Source organism: Stylophora pistillata, chromosome 14 (assembly GCF_964205215.1).
Source record: "Stylophora pistillata chromosome 14, jaStyPist1.2, whole genome shotgun sequence".
Lineage (NCBI taxonomy): Eukaryota > Metazoa > Cnidaria > Anthozoa > Scleractinia > Pocilloporidae > Stylophora > Stylophora pistillata.
The window spans coordinates 11,862,014-11,885,353 of NC_142532.1; the positions used below are offsets into that span (position 1 = coordinate 11,862,014).

Sequence of the window (23,340 nt, forward strand, 5' to 3'; positions counted from 1 at the left end):
AAACTGCCGTGTTACCGAGTGAACAGTTTTGTTACACGCTTTCGGGAAAAATCACATTTTCACAAGAGTTAAGGTGAGAACTGAATTAGTTAGTTGGGATATAAGAGATATACAATGTCAAACGGGTAGTGATAAAATATATAGGTAGAAATAAGTTAAGTATAAGATGAAAAATCAAAGAAATATATTTATTCCTCACAAGTGTGAGAGAAATACATCTTATTAGTTGTTTTGTTGTGTAGTATCGCTGAGTATTTTTACGATTTGTGCCGTATTTTGACGAGCCCGTAGTGCGAGTCAAAATACAAATAACGAGTAAAAATACTTAGCGATACTACACAAGAAAACGTCGAATAACTTATTTATTATCCAACACACCAAGTTGTTATTTCAGTGCGGGCGAATTTAGCGGATATTTATTTACGGGGAGTGCGTGACAGAAGTATGAGTTGCTTTTTCTATTTTCTTCAAAAAATATATCTTATTAGACGTTTTGTTGTGTAGCATTGCTGAGTATTTTTACGAGTTGTTAGATCTACAGGACGCTCTTTCATGAGACATACACCTGGTTCATATGAAACACGAGTCAATTTCGAAAGCGTCACGTCTGAAAATAGATAAAGAAAGAGAGTAAGTTTCGAGCTCCTTCGTCGACTGAAGAAATTCGAAAAAGGAGGTCTGCGGGTTTAGATATTGAACCTTCAAAGAAGCTCAGATTTATTCTTTATCATGTCATCGTGAAAAACGAACCAAACTGTTCTTTACTCGATCAACAAACAAGCAAACTATTTCCTCTCTTTCTTCTATTATCAGATTAAAGACAGAAAAATTCTCGCAATGCTGACTGTAGATTCAAATAATAGACCTTGAGGTAGCTGATTTATCTGCCCATGAAGGATCTATGAAACTACAACATGCATGGTTGATTCCAGTATTACGACCGGCGCTTGTCACATACGAATTATAGTATACGGCCTCCCTTACAGCGATTGAACCCAGAATCAGGAAAAACTGGGGCTCTAAAACCCCAAAGAGAGACTCTGATTTTTCTTACGCTGTCCCAGCTTGCAGAAATCTGCTTCAGTGACATTTTTTTTAAAAGATTTTTTAAGACACTCCAAGTGTTTCTCCGAAAAGAGATATTTCTACAACGACCTGAATGTCTATAGCTAATATTTCTCTAAGAAGTGCACGAATTTTATCCGGTGTAAACTGTCATTTTCTTCATTAGACGCGTAACGCTTTGAATCTGTTTTCCTCTAGTTTCAATGAAAAGTCACGTATCCTACTTGGATAAGAGCTTTTTGGAGTTTTATTGCAAGCATTCTTCAGGTGAGAAAAGCTAATGCAGGTTGTTGACGGTGATTAATTTATGTTACTTATTCTTAAAAAATGAAGATGAATGCAATATACCAAAAAGAACATCAGAGATTATAACAGATAAATCTATTTTTATTTTGCACCAAGTTTTCATTCTAATGAGAGAAAACTAATGAATGTAAATTTAAGAAATAGAGTTCGCCGTTTATATTCTTCCATCTTCACGTCCTCTGCATGAGTGAAAGAGAAAAAACAGCTTTGGTGATTCCAAAATAATTGTATAGGGATGAGATCTATAACACCATCGAATTTGCCTGCAACATCTGTAGGTTTCACCGCAAACATCTTCGGTGCAGAATTGGCGCGCGTCATTTACACGAAATAACTTCACCTTATCATTTTAGAAGGTTCATGGGGCTGTAGAGGTGAAAGCGGAAAAGTGAAAATTTGAGGAAATCCCAACACTTTTCAGGGAAAGATAACGGGAAAGACTTTTATTATCCAACTACACTCCGTAGAGTACAAATAACGCCATAGACGAGTACGAATATCACGCGGTATTTGTACTTCAGAGAGCCAATTAGACAGGTTTTTCTCGCATCGCGCAAGCGAAGAATTGGATTGAAGTTACGAAAAAAAATGGCAGACAATTTGAACCATATTTCCAACGACGAAGAGTCGGAATGGCTGGCAAATATAGATCCAAGTTTATTAGATGAATTGAACGGAAAAAAAAACAGTTAAACAACCAGGAAATTTCTTCATTTATTGAAGAAAATAGAAAAAGCAACACCACACCGCGCCAATCCCGTTCCGCTTCGCACACTTCTGTCACGCACTCCCCGTTAATAGATATCCGCGAAATACGCCCGCACTGAAATGACAATTTGGCGTGTTGGATAATAAATAACTTATTCCACGTTTTGTTGTGTAGTATCGCTAATTATTATCCAACTACATCTAGACGAGTACAAATAACGCCACAGACGAGTACAAATATCACACGGTATTTGTACTCGTCTATTGTAGAGTACCAGTTAAACAGGTTTACTCGCATCGCGCAAGCGAAGAATTGGATTGTAGTTACGAAAAAAAAAAAAAAAAACCAAATGACGGACAATTTTAATCATATTTCTGACGACGAAGAGTCAGAATGGCTGGCAAATATAGATCCAAGTTCATTAGATGAATCGAACGAAGAAAAACAGCTTGACGACCAGAAAATTTCTTCATTTGATGAAGAAAATAGAAAGAGCAACTAACAACGCGCCAATTCCGTTCCGCTTCGCATACTCCTGTCACGCACTCCCCGTAAATAAACATGCGCGAAATGCGCCCGCACTGAAATAACAGTATGGCGTGTTGGATAATGGATAACTTATTAGACGTTTTGTTGTGTGGTATCGCTGAATATTTTTACTCGTTACGGCACAATTCGTAAAAATGCTCAGTGATACTACATAACAAAACGTCTAATAAGATATATTTATTATCCAACTACACCTAGACGAGTACAAATAACGCCATAGACGAGTACAAATATCACGCGGTATTTGTACTCGTCTATTGTAGTACCGGTTAAAGAGGTTTTCTCGCATCGCGCAAGCAAAGAATTGGATTGTAGTTACGAGAAAAAAAACAAATGGCGGACAATTTGAATCATATTTCCGACGACGAAGAGTCAGAATGGCTGGCAAATATAGATCCAAGTTCATTAGATGAATCGAGCGAAGAAAAACAGCTTGACGACCAGAAATTTCTTCATTTAATGAAGAAAATAGAAACAGCAGCACAATTCCGTTCCGCTTCGCATACTCCTGTCACGCACTCCCCGTAAATAAACATCCGCGAAATTCGCCCGCACTGAAATAACAGTTTGGCGTGTTGGATAATAAGTAACTCATTAGACGTTTTGTTGTGTAGCATCGCTGAGTATTTTTTCTCGTTATTTGTATTTTGACTCGCCCTACAGGCTCGTCAAAATACGGCAGAACTCGTAAAAGTACTCAGCGATACTACACAACAAAAAGTTTAATAAGATATTTAACAAATGGTAAACACCACAGCGTACACTATTGAGTTATGGATGCACGCGGGAGATTGCTAAGCACGAAAGAAGCGTAAGAGTCGCTCAAGGCGATAGCCGAGAGCGACTCTAGCTTCTTGAGTGCTTAGCAAACCTCCCAAGTGCATCCATAACTCAATAGTGTACGCTGTGGTGTTTACCATTTGTTTTATAACATAACATTGATACATTGTAGCCAAAGAGTTCCCTTTTATTTAACAAATCTTACGCGACCAGAAAAAAACAAGCGCTCGCGCGGAAAAATAGTCTTTGCATTTGCTCACGTCAGCAGCGTACACCCATGGGCAAATGGGGGAAGCTAAATTGACCAATCAGAGCGCGCGCTTTACTTTGGTAACGTTATAAATTTATTTTATGTACAGTTTTTTAGCTCTACAGTCCCCACAAGAGCTGGAGATGGAACATTTCCTAAAAATACTGATGTAAATCTAACAATTTATCACAAGACTTATAGAAAAACCGAAAAAAAGAGAATATTTTGTCGATTGAACACCGTACCGTATTCTCCCTATTAAATTGCGAGGATCATAAGAATATAACAAAGGAAGCATCAACTCTATCTTCGGATTTTGTGGGTTAAGTAATGAAAGAGTTTGATTTATGTCGCTTCTTTGCCACGATACTGTTTTCCATTGAGTAATATATTCTCCCCAATAAATTGCAAGGAAATTCATAAGAAAATAACAGGGGAAACATCAACCGTATCTTTGGATTTTGTGGATTAAGTAGTTGAAGAGTTTGATTCGATGTCACCTCGTTGCCACGATACTGTTTTCGAACAAATCTGTGCAACCAAGAGTGCATGTCCTGTTGGTACAATAATAAAATTCACGGATTGACTTCATTCTTTTCGATTCAGTTTTATATGACGGAGAGTGTCCTGCTCTGAGAGGAATCAGGATGTTGGGATGTTTTTCGCCGAAAGGAAAATAGCTGAGTTTAAATCGCAGAATGACCTCATCGTGATACAGAAAAATGCAAAAAAAAAACCTTAAAAGGAAAGAAGCTGACAAAAAGCAGCAAATAAATGTACAAGATGACTTTTGATAAGTAGCAGACCAATTTTAATAACAAAACTGGACATTACATGGGGTTAATTCCTAGATCGTAATTTTGAAATATTTGATGTTTTTATCGAAATCGTGAAGAAGAATATCAATTTTGATATTTTCAGGCATTTAGAACTGAAAAATGACATCTTTTGGGGAATAAACGGATTCAGAGGATGACAGTTGACAGGTATATTTAGTTCTCATTATGTCATTTATGACAGCAGTCTGAAGCCTAAGACATTTAAAAAAAGCGAAGTCTCAATTTCATTCGAATATTCCTGGTTTATTGTGAACCGCTTCGAGAGTATGCCACGTATGTATCACTGATACATTCCTAGGTTTCTCTCAATTGGTTTACAGATGAAAAGTCCGCGCACAATGCAATTTCCTCAACAGAATGGGTAACGTACCTGTTGTATTTATAGCTAAACCAGGCAACATTTCTAGAAAACGAAATTAAGCGTTACAACAAACGTTATGACAATAAAAAAATAAGGAAATAAAGACACAAAGAGATTACCAGATGAATACGTGAGACTCGTCCTAGTTTTCTTTGTTTTGATCGACGTAAATACATATCGTTGACTCTGTTGTAGCCAGAACGGCCGAAAAACCTGTACAACATGAGCCAAATGCAAAAAAATTGACTGGCTCCGAAATTACAAAGTATTAAGCCTCCTAAAATAACCATTCTGCGGGATCAAAGCAGGAAATCACGGAGAGCAAATTTTGATTGTGCCTTTTCGGTTAGCCGATCAGAGCACAAGATTTCCTTTCATCGCATGAGAGTAACATAAAAATATGAGGAGAAAACGTCAATAGAAGCTGACAATAGTGAAAATTTTAACCCCACAAAGACGTTTGCTGCTAATTGTGGATCATGATCATGTGTGAAAATGAAAGCTCGAAGACGTCACGATTTAATATTTTGGCTTTCCGAGGGCTTGTGAACATGATTCGACGTTTTTCGCTAAGCTCACCACCCTAGTTATGTTATCCTTTACAGAAGTTAAATTTTAGTCTTTAGCAATTTGAACTACGTAACCACATAGTAATTACTCAAAATTCTAACTGGTTTTGGTTGGAATGCTTTTTGTACAGTAACGGACTGAAGTAGCACATGTGTTGACGTGTTTACATCATATGTCAAAGGGTAAAAATTTAGGCGCAGTGAATGCTAATAATGGCGCAGAATACTGCTCTGAAAGGCGAGACTGCTACACCAGCCTAACACGAGAAATTTGAAAAAGATCTAGTTCAAAGCTATACAGCAACAGAGTTTTTTTCTCTCGGCAATGCATGGAGAAATATTTTTTTAAATTTCCCAAAACTTCAGTCTACTTCGGTCAACCAAATGTTTTGTGGAATACTTAATTTGCCCAAACTATTGACTTTGGAAAACGCAACAGGACTGAATTCAAGAAAGCTTCGCAGAATTTTGAAAAACCATTACATATTCTTTTTTAATCCTGCTCTCCATGATGTGTTAAAATCGCCGTGTGAAAACGCGTTACCGTATAAATTTAATAGTAAAATCAAGACTCACAACTGAGATACTGTTTGAAGAACTTTGGAGAATTCTCCCAGCCTCGCTCGTGATTAGATGAGGGTATGAGAACAAGGAAAGAGTCTCAACTGCATAGATTTGTTGTATTTTTCTCAATGCCTAACGTGAGCAGTTAGTCTGTTTCTGTCAACACAAGCTGATTTGCACCAAGAATTTCAACTTACACTTCAAGTATATAACATTTTTTGTAGCTGATTCGTTTTGGCGCCAAAATGCAGTCACAAAGAGTCTGAGGACGAATTAGCTTTTTTATATTTAAATAGGCGCAACGAATCTAAATACTTGTCTAACAATCAAACGAACACATCCACTAAAAGAACATGTTAAGAGCCGTGCAAAGATGCATGGATTACCCAACAGCATTGTAAGTAACATCTCGCTGCGAATATTTTAGCCCTTTAAAAGTGTAATTTCATAATTAAAACGCAATTCATTTATTTGCTTTGCGGTTTGACTGTGCTGATGTTACCATTGGCAACCAGTCCAGAAATAAAACAGTTATCTGTGCATCTGTAGCCTTCATATTTAAGTAACGCTTCGTTACGTAAGCAGGAGTCACATGCATATAACAGAGAACCTTGGACAGCATATTATTCGCCAAGAGTACGAAAACAATCAAAGCAACAAACAAATAAACTCGCGCTGTCAGGCTATCACAATAGCGTGACGGAGAAAACTTTTCGTTATGGTTAAGTTTCAAAGACAAGTAATTTACGGCGTTCTCTTTAGAGAAATTAGATTATTTTCATTTGAGTCGCTTCAACAGTTCAATGATGTAACTAGGGGCCTGGCCGTTGAGCGCTTTGTAGGTCAGAAGTAGTATCTTGTAATCTATGCGCTAGCTAACTGGGAGCCAGTGCAGCTGCTTTAAGATAGGTTTGATGTGGTTGTACTTTCTTGTACGAGTGACGACACGAGCTGCGGCATTCTGGACATTTTGTAAGCGATCTATCAGGACTTTGAGTAGTCCGTATAGTAGCGAGTTGGTGTTATTTAGCTTAGATGTAATGAATGCATGAACTAACTTTTCAGTATCTGCTAGAGATAGGCAGTCCCTTATCTTTCTAATGGTTAACCCATATTAAGGATTTCATATCCTAGATAAAGAAGAACTATAAAAAATATAGCAATAAAAAATAAAATGTACATTAATATAAATGCAAGTTCATGAAAAAATATATAAAAATCACAGAAATACCATTAAAAAGGTATAGAATGTCCATTAATTAAATATTAATTTGATTCCTCAATTTTAGTTCAAAATTGTTGCTATTTGGACTATCAGGGCAATAGATTACATTACTTGGACCAGATCAAATCTCACCTGATCTATTATCCAAGAATTGGTTGAAGTCTTAAAAAAGAGCAATGATTGTTGTAAGTTCCCTCAGTAGTGGGAAGAATCTTCAGTTATACCTATCTTTTTGACCCTATAGACCACTTTCATAAATGGCTGCCAGATTAATATTCTTTTGTTTACATTTAAATTTGCCTGGGTGGCCTCGCTTGAGATAATGTATTCTTTTGAATTTTGTACTGGAGAACGAGGCCACCGAGGCAAATTTAAATTTAAACAAAAGAGTATTAATCCGGCAGCCATTTATGAAAGTGGTCTATACTAACAATTTTTGACCAATATCTTTGCTTGGTGCTTCAGAGAAACTACTGGAGAGGGTAGTATGCAAGTCTTTAGATAATCATATTATTCCTGTGAAAGTGTGGTGTGATTGTCTGGGCGAGTGTTGTCCTGAGAAGGATTGTTCTCCGTGGTGGTGACTGACGTTTCAACAACCCGTGCAGAAGTCATCATCAGAATCAAGTGAACAGTTGTTTGTCAGTAGAATGTTCTTAGTCCAGTTTGTTTAAAATGATTGGTCAATTTTTCCGTGATGTTATTGGGTGGTAAGACTGAAGTGGCGTAAGTCGGTTGTGATTGGTCTGTTTTGATCCTTCGGTAAAGTTAGGTCGTTCTGTTCGGTTTATTTGTAATGTTAATGCCGTGAATGTGTCGTTTGTATGCAGCCGGTAGTAGTTAACACCTGTTTAGGAGAGTCTGTTCTAAGTTAGTAAACCAGCTTTCCAGAGTCAGTCATTGAAAGTATTTAGTGCTGTAGGTTAGGCATTGCACCGAGTCCCACTCAATATTGTGGTTTATAAGTCGATGATCTTCAGCAATGTGATTGCTGACATCGCCTTTCCTTGTGGCTCGTCTGTGTTCAGTCAGTCTTGTTGCGAGGTTTCTGCCAGTCTCTTCAATGTAGGAGGCTGGGCAGTCGGGGCAATTGATCCCATAAATTGCTCCCTGTCTGTTCCTCGGTTCGTCCTCGTCTTTAACATTGGTTAGTAACTGACGTAGTGTGGTGATGGGTTTGTGGTTGATGCAGATGTTGAAGAATCTTAAGATGTGTGAGATGTTCTTACACATGCCTCTTACGTACAGTATGGTTGCTGTAGTCTTAGGAGTTGCGGTGTCGTTTGTTTTGGTAGTAGTAGTAGGGCAGTGAGTGTTTCATTGGATGAAGTGGTGGTTGTAGTTGTTCTTTGAAAGACCACGGTAAAGGTATTCGTTCTCATTGGATAAGGTGTCTGTCATGTTGCATACTTGTTGCACGCATCGTGTAAGAGTTCTGATAGTTGTGGCTTTGTGTGATGTAGGGTTGAAGGATGACTTGTCTGGTAATCTGTCGGTGTGTGTCGGTTTCCTGTAAACTGTTGTCCGTAGTGAGTTGTCGTCACGGCTCACCAGACATTCTAGATAAGTAAGTTTGCATTTTCTTTGACTTCTTTGGTAAACTGTATGTCAGTGTTTTGTCCGTTAAGGTGGTGGTGGAATGCGTCAATTTCATCGTGTTGTACGGCAGTGAATGTGTTGTCAATGTAGCGTAACCAAACCGGCATCGTCTGTGGGTAGGTCGAAAGGGCCCATCGACTTACCCACAAATGATACCGCTTTGATTACGCTACATTGACGACACATTCATCGCCTTAGGACACAACAAACCTGACGCATTCCGCCACCACCTTGATGGACGAAACACTGACATACAGCTTACCAGAGAAGTCGAGGAAAATGGCCTCCTTTTCTAGACTGTCTGCTAAGCTGTGACGACAACTCACTATGAACGACAGTATACAGGAAACCGACAGATTACTAGATGAGTCATCCTACAGCCCTACATCACACAAAGCCACAACTATCAGAACTCTAACACGATGCGCACAACTAGTATGCAACAGGACAGGCAGCTTATCTTATTAGAACAAATATCTTTACTACCGAAAGAAACGACACCGCAACTCCTACGACTACAGCAACCATACCGTACGTAAAAGGCATGTCTGAGAACATCTCGTGCATCTTACAACCCTTCAATATCCGCGTTGTCCACAAACTCATGACCACACTACATCAGTTACTAACCAACGTTAAAACAAGGGCGAACCGAGGAACAGACAGGGAGCAATTTATAAGATCAATTGCTCCGACTGCCAAGCCTCCTACATCAGAGACTGGAAGAAACCTCGCAACAAGACTGACTGAACACAGATGAGCCACGAGGAGAGGTCACCAATCACATTGCTGAACATCATTGACTTCCGAACCACAATATTGACTGGGACTGCGCAATGCCTAACCCACAGCACTAACTACTTTCACTGACGACTCTGGAAAGCTGGTTTACTTACTTAGAACCCACTCCCCTAAACAGGTGTTAACTACTAGCGGCTCCATACAAATGACTCATTCACAATATTAACGCTGCAAATGAACCGAACAGAACGGCCTAACTTTAACAAAGGATTGAAACAGACTAATCAAGACCGATTAACGTCGCTTGAGTCTTACAGCCAATAATATAACGGAAAAATTGACCAATCGTTTTACACAAACTGGACTAAGATCATTCTACTGACAACAACAATTCACTTGACTCTGATGATGACTTCCGCAAAGGTTGTTGAAACATCAGTCACCACCACCTGGACGATCACACTACACTTTCACATGTTACCCCCAGGTTCAAACCATTTACCGCATATTATTTCTAATGGTATCTTAACTAATAAACAATGGGGTTTTAGGAAAGGATACTTTACTGAAAGATTTCTCCTCCATCTTGGTGAGCTTTGAATGCAGGTCACAAGGTTGGAGTCTTATTCATTGATTTTCGCAAAGGTTTTGATCGCGTGGACCACATAATTCTTGCAAAAAAACTTAAAGCAGTCGGTATATTAGGTTACGTGCAACTGGATTAATGATTATCTCAGCAACTGTATGTAAAGGATTCAAGTTAACAATGTTAGATCTAAAACCTGTAAGAGTTGGAGTTCCTCAAGGATTTTTGCTAGGCCCTAGACTATTTGCTACTTATGTTAATGTTTTTATGTTATGTTTTTTTTCCTTTTACTTTCAGTTTCTTCTTTTTTAATTTATTCATTTTTATCTATTTAGTTTTTAAAATTTTCTCACTGTAATTATCTTGCAAAAAAGATAAATAACAACAAAAGAAAATAAAAAGTAAAAAAAAAAAAAAAAAAAAAAATAAGACAATCTTTTTTTCGAAATTGAAAAAAAATTTTGCACGTGGCCCATGAGGCCCACAGAGGCCATAGCCCATCAGACATCGACTTTAAATATCCCACAATGCACTTTGGGTTTGTGTTTATGCCATGTGCCATGTGCTAAACACTGTTGACAAATATCCTCAATCAGCACCTGCGAGTTCAAGCAAGTCTGTGGGAATAGAAGGTAAAAATCCCCCCCAACCATCCATGATGCCTGCAACCTTGCCGCTAAGTGTAATGTTAAAGCTTGGCAAGCTAATTACTACTAAAAGTGATGTTGCTACTTTGACACTCGATACCTATCATTCTATGAGACCTGTAACCTCAGGTTCTTTAACAAGTTTGTTGTGTTGACATCCAGTTTATCAATATACTCCTCCTTGTTATATTCCTCTTGCTTCTACAGCTGACCTTCACTTTGAGTGCAGCAGAGTTTGCATTTTTATTTATTTAACTTGGAGACAAAACAAAATATTTCAGCTTCAGGTTTATATACCTTCTGGCTAATGGAAATCTTTTTTAATTGATAAGTTAAACGTCTTCAAGCTGAGAAAAAAAATGTGGACACGTGATCCTTTGTTATTGCAAGAACTACGTACCGTTCCGTGCCTTAAAGTATAATGAAAACAATGCATTGCAATTGCAATTTATGACTTTTACTATATACTGTCTGCTTTAGTATGAAGAAACTTCAGAGCAATTAATTTTCATAAATCTCAGCCTCTTCGTGTAGCCTTGTTTATATCCACCTGTACAAGTCTCTATAATATATTTCATTCGCAAGGTTTGCTCTTAGTTTTGGAAAGGAGTGATAACCCTCTCTTCCTGGCATGTGCACAAAAGGTTTGAATCTGGTATCTTCTTTTGATTTCTTACAATCCTGATCCTCACTACCATCAATCAAAATACCATCAGTGACACCAATTAAACTTTCTATTCTCTGGGCAGACTCTTCTTTGAAATTTGGGTCAAGGAGATCCAAGTTTGACGTTAAGGAATTATTCTTGTGCTCAACGAATGAATCCATCGAAATATTTCTCCCAGCCTTTCCATGCATTTTACAGAATCTGTTCGCAAGTTGGGTTTATGCTGTCTCCATTGATATGATTGCTCTTATTTTGGTCAAGAAGAGAAGGGTAGTGTATACAGTACAATACTTTTTTAAAGAAAATAACAAGCACTGTTACGCTAAGAATTGTTATTAAGAAAAAGGAAGCCCAGAGGTTAACTCTCTATTAACGATCTCGTAAAGAGAAAAGAAACTAGAAATATAGCAATAAGATTCAGTTCATTTCAATTCGATTCTTTATTTTACACTATAGATGACATTTATAGGAGTTATTAAAGATAAGAGAAAGAGAAAAAGTAAAGGTAAAATTTAGCCATAAAAATAGGGCTGAGATGTACATGGTGTCCAAGGTAGCAAGGGCTTTCTGGTTGGACACCTTAATGGTCAGATAAATAGCAGCCTATACTAAGAATAAATCAGCAGTAAATTAAACTAAAGCAAATTAATCAAGTTTGATTAAGCAAAAGCTGACGTGTCCATTCTTTCTTAATGGTATTGTAGGGCATAAAAATAATAATTTATAATTATAATAATTTAATATTTATAGTGCGCAAATTAACATTTGGATATGATCAAGTGCGCATCACAACACTTTTTGGGGGAATTTTCCGAACTGCAACAGCAGTTGACAATCAATCGAAAGAAACTTATTTTGAAGATACCCCCTCCCCCCCAACTCCAAGTAAACAGGCCAGACTACATCGCAGTAATCTCGTGAGTGAGTTCTTTAACTTCCCCTGCCTAACCAAGGGCCAAGTCGCACTAGAGGGAAATTTCAGATTTGTGCTGGACAAATCCGACTTGAAATCGGCCAGTGACAAAACATTTGTCCGGAAGGCTACAGTCGCACTTCAGAACAAAATCCGTGAACAAAACACAACACCATGCTGTGAGCGCCTTGCGATTGCCCGCGATTTCCCGCGAAGCTGCCTTCACTCGCTGTTTACATCCACAAAACCGCGACACGAGGGAGCTAAGAACATGTTACCACGAAGAATTCTCGCAGTGATTGTTTTCTACTTTTTTCTGGTTATTCAGCAGCAGGCAAATATCAATTTAATGATAAGGTGCCTGTTATTTATGCAGAATTTACAAAAAGAAAGCTTGCTATTGACACGACGAATTCGCCGTCGACAAAATCGTTACCATATTATTGGACTCTTCCTCGTCCAGTCGAATCGTGGTTCGAGACCCATTACACTGATCGGACAATACCAGGGGACTGCTTTCGAAGGCTTTTACGAATGAACAGAGAAAGCTTCGATTTGTTGCTCAACGTAATTCGCAACCGGCTGACAAGACAATACAATACTGCGAAATTGTCTCACTCCGGAAAAGGATCTTGCTTGTGGTTTGCTTCGACTTGCAGATGGAAATTTGTACGAAACAATAGGACCTGCGCTAAACGTCGGTAGAACTATAGCAATAGAGGCTTGTCAAGATGTCGTTGAGGTTCTTTATGAATTGAGGAACGAGTACATCAAATTCCCAACAACGGTGGCTGAGACAATGAGGTGTATAGAGACATTTACGGACAAATCACGACTTCCAAACACTGTTGGAGCCATAGATTGCGCATTTGATCATATGTAAATGGAATTTGCGCACTACAAATATTAAACTATTATTATTATTATTATTATTATTATTATTATTAGATGGGACCCGTATCAAAATAATTTCTCCCAGAGACAGTGCTGTTGATTACTTTAGTCGAAATCAGCAACATGATTTTATAATTCAGGCCGTTTCTGACGGTAAGGGATTATTCCTTGACTTTGCTACGGGTTATCCAGGAAGTCTTCACGACGCTAGGGTATATCGAAACAGCTCTCTTTATCAAAGAGCAAGCAACGAAGATATACTCAGAGAACCGGTTGAAAGAATCGGTATTACAGATATTCGCCCTTACCTAGTAGGAGACAGTGCATATCCTATTTCCCCATGGCTTATGAAGCCTTATCCTGAAGCCACGCGTGACCCTGGCGAGGTAACGTTCAACGATTACGATGATGACCGCAGAAATGAACAGAACAATGACTTCATGCAGGACGGGGAAGATATAAGAGAGTTGCTAAAAGACAGTCTCTGATTTTTATTTTTCAAACGGATTTTAATTGTTTCATCCATAGACCTTGAACGCTTGCTCTATTTGATTTTTCACAAAGAAAATAGAAGAAAATCAATGATCAAATACTATGAAAAATATTTCATTGTAATTTGTGCTTGACATGCATGTTGAATCATTAGAAACGATTTCCATTACTGTATAAATATTTTCAGCAGTTAAATAGCTATTGTTATTGTTCAAAAGTTTATCAAAGAATATTTTCTGTCCTCACAATGAAAACAAATCAGTCAAAACTACTTTCATTTGTTTCCATAATTCCGTTTCATCTATTCGTAACATAAACAATGGGCCATTCCATTTAATATCCGCACCCCCCTGTTGAAGGCCCGGGATTTCTTAGGGGGAGGGGGGTTCAATGCTACATATTTCCTGGGGGGTTGAATCATATTTCCTAGAGGGGGTCGCCATATATTTCCGGGAGGGGTCAAACCATGTTTATAGCCCGGCTCCCACGCGCGCTTCGTGTGGCAGAGCCCCAACCTCTTTTTGTTTGATTGTCACGTGACTGACCGAGCGTACGTACCCTTTGTCATGTATGCTATCGCGAAAATACTATAAGCATCATGGATGCAGTAAACCGTGAGGTCTGTTGTGTTATACAGTACATAACACCTTCAGATTGCACGGGTAGGGTAGGGTAGGAGAAATATAAGGGAGGGTTGTCTCAGGTGAGTGTTGGCAAATGCACATCTTTTATGTTATCATCAACATTACGAACTTGGGAGCTCTGCTGTTAGGCTTGGCTAAATCTAGATATTATATTATATATTTGCCGAACAAGAGGGGTCGAACCATATAATTCATCTGTTTGATGGCTCCAAAATGAGTATAAACCGCTTTTTTAACACTCATAGAATGCCTGAACACATAAAGCACATTGAATGGGAGATGAAATAGGGTTCGAGGTCACCAGTTTGTTAGCCTGCACTGCAAAAATTGCTCTCAAATCCTAAGTCGCCATTTTGTTGGTGTTTCACTGGTCAGCGGAGATTAAGTGTATCAGAATTACAACTGATGTATGTAACTCCTGCTTACAGAGCTAATAAGGAATCCAGTTTTCCGAAAAAACAGTCTTTGTTCTGATTTTAAGGTCAAGAGTGGCTGTTTGTTTTTCTTACATTAGTAGCAAATCAGGGAATGATTGAAGGAAGAAGAGGATGATAAACTTAATATTAATAATAGTCGATGCAATTTCCTGGTTGATTATGAAAATGCGCACACTCTTATTTATCTAAAATTATCATCGTTCAGTCATGGTCACCTTGTATGCACAAAAGGCTGATGGTGAAGCTCTAATTTCCCATTACTTCACAATTTATTCGGTTTTTTTGTTTGTTTTGTTTTGATTTTTTTTTCGTAGAACAGACAGGGAGATAAACATTTTAAACTGCTTTAAATTGGGCTGCGTAGTGAGCGTAAAATGAGAAACTATTGTTCAGAGAAGTGAACTCAACTGGTAACACGAAACTGGGAAAAGAACAGTGACAGTTTAAACGATGTAACAGCTGTGATAAACAGAACTTGCAAATCTCGAGAGACGCATGTAGCTTATAAATTCCCTAAAATTACCGCAGTTACATGCAACATGAGTACCACACGCGAAATAGATCGATTCAATCAGCTCTCGCAATCTGCCGGACATGCTGGCTTCAATTTGTTCCGATTTTAGTTCTTGGTTTTGATTGCTTTTGATTTCCCTGTTGTTCCATACGTTCCTTACTATTCCGGTGACAAAGTGGCATCCCGCCGGCAGAACACAGAAATGAAGCCGTACATTTCACACGGCTGTAAAAATAAACAAAATAATTACGCAACTTCGTCAAATTTCCTGCTACTGGGGGGTCCTGCTTGGTGTCCAGTTGACCTCAAAGCAGACCGCGAGAACGCAGACCTCGAAAACTCAGACCTTGAAAACACTGACCACGAAAACGTAGTCTATCTATTACTCAAAAAACCTAAATGCTCTTGGTGCTACTCCTGTATAAACAATGTTCTCTTGGTGATTTTCCCTGGTAATGACATGCGAGACAGGCGAGACAGGCGAGACATGCGATAACATTTCCGGTGTGCATTTACATTGTCACAATAGTATTCTGAAGGTGGTTGTAGGTGGTTATAGGTGGTTTTAGATGGGGTTGTTGTTTATCCTTTAAATCATAAAATTGGCTTTCCATTGGAGATGGATGTTTTTCTACGTGTCTGCGATCGAGATTGCGTTACCTGTGACAGTGCCGAATAACTTAGGCACACGCGCTAGGTTTTGGCGGATTGCACGTGGACATTAAACTAAGAGCCCACAGAAAGCTCATATTCGACAATAAATCCGGTTAGATTTCCCGTGTTACTGTAACATCACGAAGCGAAGAAATGGGACAAAAAAAGCGAAGAATAAACGCGATGTCTTCACAATTGGTCTCACAACATAGGGTGTAATCTAGCTGTCAAGGAAACTCTCCTGACAAGTTCAAGCTCCAGACAATAAAATTTCCCTGGCAGAATCGGTCGTTTTTACTGACTTCTACGTTTTGTCGACGGATAATATCGGCAAGCAACAGTAGCCACCCTAGTTCCACTTCAAAGGTTTCGTAAGTTTTTACGCAAGAAGTGATCGGCAGCGACCAGGACAAATTGGAAAACAATTAAACCTTGGGGAGTCGCAACGAATACCTGGTCGCGATTTCAGGTGTCGGTGATTATTAGGGCCTGTTCGCACTACGCGAAATTTTGTTTGTTTTGCAAAAAAATCTGTCAACGCGAGACCATTTTCAGTGCGAACGATTTTTTTACCCACCAAAATTTTCGTAATAGCCACCAAACTTCAAAGATGCCGTCAACTAGTAACCTGCGTTGCAGCCGGACGTGTCACACAATCCCCGGTGTATCGGCGGTTTAGATTGTCTGCGACGCAGGCTATCAACTAGGTTTGGAGGCCTACAATTTTTTGTCGGGCGAGTAAATATTTTGTCTCTTGACAGATACTCTTCCTGTGGTCGTCATATGTCGTAATTGAACGTCGCTTTAGTTAGTTGTCTATGGTGACCGAGACCTGCCATTGAAAATATTCAAATTTATAGGAATTATTTTTGTTATTTTTTTAAAATTTCGATTTATTTCTCATTTTTCTTTTGAAAATAAAAGCAAGTGAAAGTAAAATGTAAAATAGAAATAAAATGAAACCAAAGATAAATGAAATCAAATCTAAATTAAATACTACCCGGTCGAGCGCTGCCACTAGTTTTTTTTTTTTTTTTTATTTCGCGGTCGGAAAAAATTTTTTTCCTGGCCGAACGCTGCCACATGGCCGAGGGCTGCCAAAAAACCCAGAACTCTTTACAGGATGCCTTTCAAGATTTTAGTATGGCAGAGGTTACTGCGAAAAGAGGGAAGAAGCGCGATGTTCATTATGAACATGATGATGGTTGTCTCTCAAGAGTCGAAAATGGTCTTGAATTAAAGTTCATTTCTCATTCTATTCCTTGTCACGGATTTTCACAATTGATCCCATAAACTGGCTCATCATGGCAAGCTGCTGCGTGTGTGTTTGTTGCAAAGAATCCCAGAATCTTGCTACTTTCTCCCCCTGCTGCCTCACATTCTTTAGAGCCTCATCGTCGCTCTCATTATCAGGCGCTTTGCGATTGGCAGCGCGTTTCCCTTTCTTTGATGCTCGTCTCCTTTCAGCTGGAGTTTCTGGCAAGCTGGGGCTGGATGAAGTACTAATCTCGCTAGTAGTATCACTAGGTCCCGCATTAATTTCCGTGGCACTTTCGCTGCTGATTCCCGCCTCAGCTACATGATTGAAGGTTACTACGTCGAAGCAACCGAGGATTCTATCGACCTCGTCGTAGTGCACGGATTTCCCGAGGCTTCCGCCTGTTTGATTTTTGTTCCAGTCTTTAGCATTCTTACATCGTTCAATGATGTACTTTATTTTCTGAATGCATTTGTCGGCCGTCTTGTTGGTTCCGAGTGTTTTCTAAATCTTCTCGGGGATCCAAGCCCACGTTTTCCTTGACTCTCGGCTTTCTAACTGATCATGCTTTTCAGCCCACAGTTGAACTAAAAGCTTCTCCTCTTCTTTACTCCACTGTCCTGAGCCTTCTTGTTCTCGGATGACGAAGATGCACGGCGCGAAGAGGATGAGGTTGATGCCGGCGTTGAACTATCTTCGCTGAACTGGAGGGATTCTGGCAACGAGTCAGTACTCGTGGTCGAACGAGAATGGGCTGGGATTTCCTCGATCATCATTAACCATGTAAGGGCCTGGCAAAGGATAGAACCATCCTGGTCGATATTGTGGATATTCACACGGAAAAAATTGGTCGCCCGGGCCGCGATTCATGTTTTTGCGAAATGAGAACGTGATTAATTTTACAACGAAGTCTATAGCATAGAGATTGTGCTGCATATCACCTGTCAAATCATTTCCGAATTAAAACACCCTAGCTACTGTTTCCAAAATTTGTCTCAATTTGGCCTGCTCCAGAGGTAGTCGACGTCATCTTTGAAGTTTGTCCTTCCACGACCAAATTTTGTCCTTTGATGATCAAACCGGTCGCACTTGGTTTTTCATCGTGATGACAGATTTTTGATATAATTAAACAGTTTTGTCCTTTAGTGCGACTTGGCCCCAACTTAACTATTTAATAGATGCAGGAGACGGGACCTACAGTTTATTCGTCCTTATTCGAGAAGACTAGAATGTCTATCCATTCCTTGATATTATAGAAAGGTAGCACATTCTCCTAAGTTATTTTAAGACCTTGAGTGTTGGTCCAGCCGGGGTTTGAACTCTCGACCTCCCACACAACAATCTGGCGCTCTAACTAATTGAGGTAACTGGGAGGCGGGTAAAATTGGTGGGTACGGTTTCCCAGATCTTTGAACCAGAGAATTCGAGTCATGATTTTCCCGTGTTAATGGATACTCGTGGTAAAAAAAAAGTTGAAATTACCAGGAAATCTTGTATTATTTTTTTTCGCATGCTGGGGCCAGGACATCAAGGAAGACGTCTGGAATGCTATCAGTTCTATTCTAATCTTAAGTACAAGGAAGCATATTCTGATTTTCATATATACCAGAAAATAAGAAAACAGTAATAGAAAAAAGTCCCCTAGCGAATTTCTAGCGATCATGTTTAGAGTTAAAAGGGTTCTTAGATCCTCATCATCGTCAATCTTTAAAACTTTTCAAAGAGATACTTCTGTTGACAGTCTATGTGGTTAAGTTTTCATTGACAAAGATCTTTTCCGCTCCTTGGTCATGTAAAGTTGCATTTCGTAGATTTACCCTGGCTTTATAAAGTTGATGTTTTGCGTTGTAATTACTGAAACGGACGATCCTCGGTTGTGTTTTGGTTTTGTTTTCTACCTCAACAATGAAAGACTGCAATTTAACCAGCAGACACATTATTATCAGGACTGAAAGTGCCTATACCTAGTAATGTATACTTTGTGGATGCAGCAAAACCATGAATAGTGGAAATCAACACCCTAATTTCTTTTTTGAGGTAAATTCATCAAGTGAACAATGAGGACATATTGATATTGAACTTCAATACTACTTACGGTGTATTTATTTAAGAAAATAAACAACATTTTTATAAAAAACATGTTTCAGCAGTTCTTCTGTCATCTTTAGTTCTGATGTATACAAAGTACAGAGTAGAATTTAGAGCGCATAACAAAATGCTCATGTGTGACAACAGAAAAAGGGCCAATGTATATGGACACAAGTGCATCCTCCCATTTTGTTCCATTGTGTCCTCTACTGGAACATACAACTATAACCTGGCTAAATATGTTTGCAATCTGCCAACATCCCACACATTCCAACTGTACATTGTACCTTGGACTCCTTCAAGATTTATCTTTGTCTGAAAAAGATAGATAGATAGCTTTTTAACAAACTTACCCCTTGAGGAATGCCTTGACCTCGCTGTCAGGTACATTTCCGATGGGAACTCCGACCTTAAGTTAAGCAGCACGAGCTTAAAAGCCTTTTTCCTGTAATCACTGACCAGAACCATTTCTTTTAGGTCAAAGAACTCTTGAAATTTTTTGGGAAACTAAAAAGAGCAATATGTCCAATATCAATTGAAAAAAGAAACCAAATAAAATAGGAATTATTGTCTTTCAAATATTTTCCTGACAATTGCATCCCAACTGGGAGTACCAGTTGTAGCTACCCTCCTTATATAACCTTTTAATTGAAGGTGATTTGCATACATGGAAAGAATAAAATAACTTCTCATTACTGGATCTTCTATGGTTTGAAGAACTTTGCAGTAGTTTAACGCAAGCAGGTATATATAGAAATGTCTTTTAAACTTGTTCTCTCTCTTTTTCTCAAGCAGCACAGCATCTCCCACAGCAATGGGTCTATCCTTGGCGTGATATCTTGTGTCAGCATAGTGTTTTGCCTGCTGCTTCTTTTCAGAGTCCCGATCTCTCACTTGTTGCAAAACCGCATCCATCTGATTCTCTCCACTATCCGTAAACTCTGGCAGCTTGGTGGTTAATTTCCTCTTGAAAAACAACTCCGCTGGGCTAACACTGATCGTGGTGTGACTAGTCGATCGGTAGGCCAGTAGAAACTTGTTGAGCTCCAGCCGCCAATCTTTCCCTTCCGCTTGCCATACTCTCATGGCCTTAAGAAGTGTGCGGTTCTCGTGCTCGTCCTCTCCGTTGGCTCTGGGCCACAAAGGTGTGTTGTAGTGATGCACGATTTCCATTTCTTCCAAATACTTCTCCATCTCCTCTGACACCAAATTGGAACCATTATCAGTTCGTAAACCGGCTGGTACACCATATCTTGCAAAATGGTTGTCTAAGCATGTGATGATTTCAGCACTTGTAGTAGAGCGAAGCACGTCTACTTCCATCCATCTCGAGAAATAATCGTCCACCACAAGAAGGTGCTCTCCAGTAGGTAAGGGCCCAAGCAAATCAACTGCAACCTCTTGCCAAGCTCTCTCAGGTAATCTTGTGGGCTTAATGGGTGGAGGCGCAACATTCCTCGATACCATCTGGCAGCCAAAACATTCTCTGCACTTCTTCTCTGCTTCTTTATCAATTCCTGGCCACCACACCTTGGATCTTAAACGTTCCTTGGTCTTCACTATGCCCTGATGCCCCTCATGGGCTAAATCTAACACTCTATTTCTCAATTTTCTGGGAACCACAATTCTCGTTCCTCGTAGTACGACCTGGCCAATACGAGCTAATTCATGGGATACCAGTTCATAGGCTTTTGGGGCCTTGCTCCAGTACCCAGATTCCAATGCCTCACGCACCGCCTTTAATTCTTCATCTTGAAACGAGACATCTTCAACCTCTTGAATCCGGAGGGCCACTGGTACTGCTTGTATAGTCACCTCACGCACATACTCTTCATCCTGGAAATATCCTTTGGAGGCTGGAATTTTAGTTAGGCGGGACAGAGCATCAGCAATGTTCTCCCTGGAGGTCACAAAGCGAACTCTGTCATTGAAAGGTTGCAACCGCAGCACCCACCGTTCTATGCGCGCGGATGGCTTTGAGGTTGGGCCATAGATGGTTTTCAGAGCTTGTTGGTCCGTCACAAGGTCAAACTCGGGAAGACCATACAGGTACAAACTAAATCTTTCGCAGGACCAAACAAGCGCAAGTGCTTCTTTTTCAGTTTGACTGTACCGACGTTCATTGTCACTAGGACTTCTACTAGCATAGCAAACTGCACGGCGTTCCCCATCTACCTCCTGAACCAAAACCGCACCCAGTCCTACTGGGCTGCTGTCTGCTATGACTTCTGTGGGCGCGGCCCGGTCAAAATAAGCCAGCATGGATGCTCCAGCCATGTCTTCTTTCAGTGTGTTGAAAGCCTCCTCTTGTGCCTTCCCCCACAGAAACTTCTCATCTTTTCGACATAGTACTCGTAAAGGTTCTGCCTTGGTCGCAAAATCAGGAATAAATCTCGAGCTAAAGCCCACAAGGCCCAGGAAACTTCTCACTTCGGAGGCCGACGACGGAGGGGTTGCCTCTCTCAATGCTTGCACCTCTTCCTCCGTGGGCCCTATGCCATGCTTTGAAAGGAGAATGCCCATGAAAACTACTTTACCCATTTCAAAGGTACATTTCTCCCAATTCAAGGTAAGATTCTTCTCCCCCAGCCTAGCTAACAGCTTGTGTAAGCTCTGGTCATGCTCCCCAACTGTTTTTCCATGAACAATCAAATCATCAGCGATGTTTACAACTCCATCAATGTCTGCTACGACCTGACTGATGATGTGTTGGTATTTCTCAGGTGCCGCATTGACCCCAAAACTTAGCCTTTTATAACGGAACAAACCGTCATGTGTTATAAAGGTGGTAATGTCTCTGAAATCGGCATGCAGCTGTACCTGGTGAAAACCATGACGCAGATCCAGCTTCGAAAAGACAGTACTGCCATTTAGTTCTTCTAATACTTCGTCCACAGTGGGTATCGGCAACCGTTCTCGGATGATGGCCTCGTTTGCGCGACGCATATCCACACAAAGTCTTATATCACTTGACGGCTTGGGTGCTACGACAACGGGACTAGCCCATGGGGTGGGGCCCTCCACTCTCTCAGTGATATCCCCTTCTAACAGTTCTTCGATCTTGGCTTTCACTTTGTCTCGAGGCGCGAAAGGAACTCGTCTTAACTTTTGTGCCACTGGTGGTACATTGGGGTTAACATGCAGTTTCAACTCAAAGTCTTTTAATTTCCCGACTCCTGTGAACACCATAGGGTATTAGGCTTTGAGCTGGTCGGCAAAGTCACTCTTAACCTCATTACAACTGGCCTCACTGAGACTGGCCTTTGTACCAATGTGGAGAACACCTAGCTCCTTGGCAGTAGCATTCCCCAGGACACAACGCCCACGCTTAACTACGACAAAACTGGAAACTACCTTTGCATTTCCCACCGCAATGTCCGCCTTGAACTGGCCAACGACCTCAATTTCTCTGCCACCATAGGCAAACAATTTCTTTGAACAATGTTCGAGGCTCCCTTCGAAACCCGCATTCGACAATTTTTGAAAATCATCTTTCTCCATCAAATTGCTCACAGACCCTGAGTCAATCAAAACTTCCTGAACAATGCCATTAATACTCACATTCATCGTTGGTACGTTACTTGCAGTCGACACCTTGCAAACACCCTCCTCCTTTTCTTCCATTACAGTAAACGCAAAGGCAGGATTTTCTTCTTCTTGACTGCTACTCGCCCCATAATCTTCCACTTGGCTTATTTGTCTTCGGAATACCGTACGATTATCGCTGGTGCTCTTTGGACGAAGCCCTCGTCTTGTCTCAGGAACGTTGCAGTCGACGTTTCTGCAGCACACTGCAAAATGGCCATACATCGAGCAGCTAGAACACTTCCTACCTTTTGCTGGACAGCACAGATCCCGTGAAAAATGTCCGACTTTTCCGCAACTGAAGCACGTTTTCGCTGACTGATCGTTAGTTTTATCCCTCCCTCGTCCGACCACGTTTACGTCCGTTAAACCTGCCATGTGCTTTACTTGTTGTCCCGCCGCTT

At 40.1% G+C, this 23,340-nt stretch overlaps 1 protein-coding gene, 1 long non-coding RNA gene and 3 pseudogenes across 2 annotated transcripts in view; 1 reads left to right on the plus strand and 4 right to left on the minus strand.

Annotated features, from left to right (window-relative positions):
* Positions 1-23,340, minus strand: part of LOC148716566 (uncharacterized) — a 61,570-nt gene that overhangs the window by 17,874 nt on the left and 20,356 nt on the right. The window lies entirely within an intron of this gene.
* On the minus strand, positions 11-19,756 carry LOC148716569 (uncharacterized). Its single transcript, XR_015995360.1, has 3 exons — positions 19,705-19,756; positions 13,573-13,642; positions 11-38 (listed from the first exon to the last, which is right to left on the minus strand). It is a non-coding gene; the product is annotated as an uncharacterized LOC148716569 (long non-coding RNA).
* On the minus strand, positions 7,986-11,648 carry LOC148716570 (uncharacterized; annotated as a pseudogene).
* Positions 11,377-14,151, plus strand: LOC111347510 (uncharacterized; annotated as a pseudogene).
* On the minus strand, positions 17,249-18,133 carry LOC148716571 (uncharacterized; annotated as a pseudogene).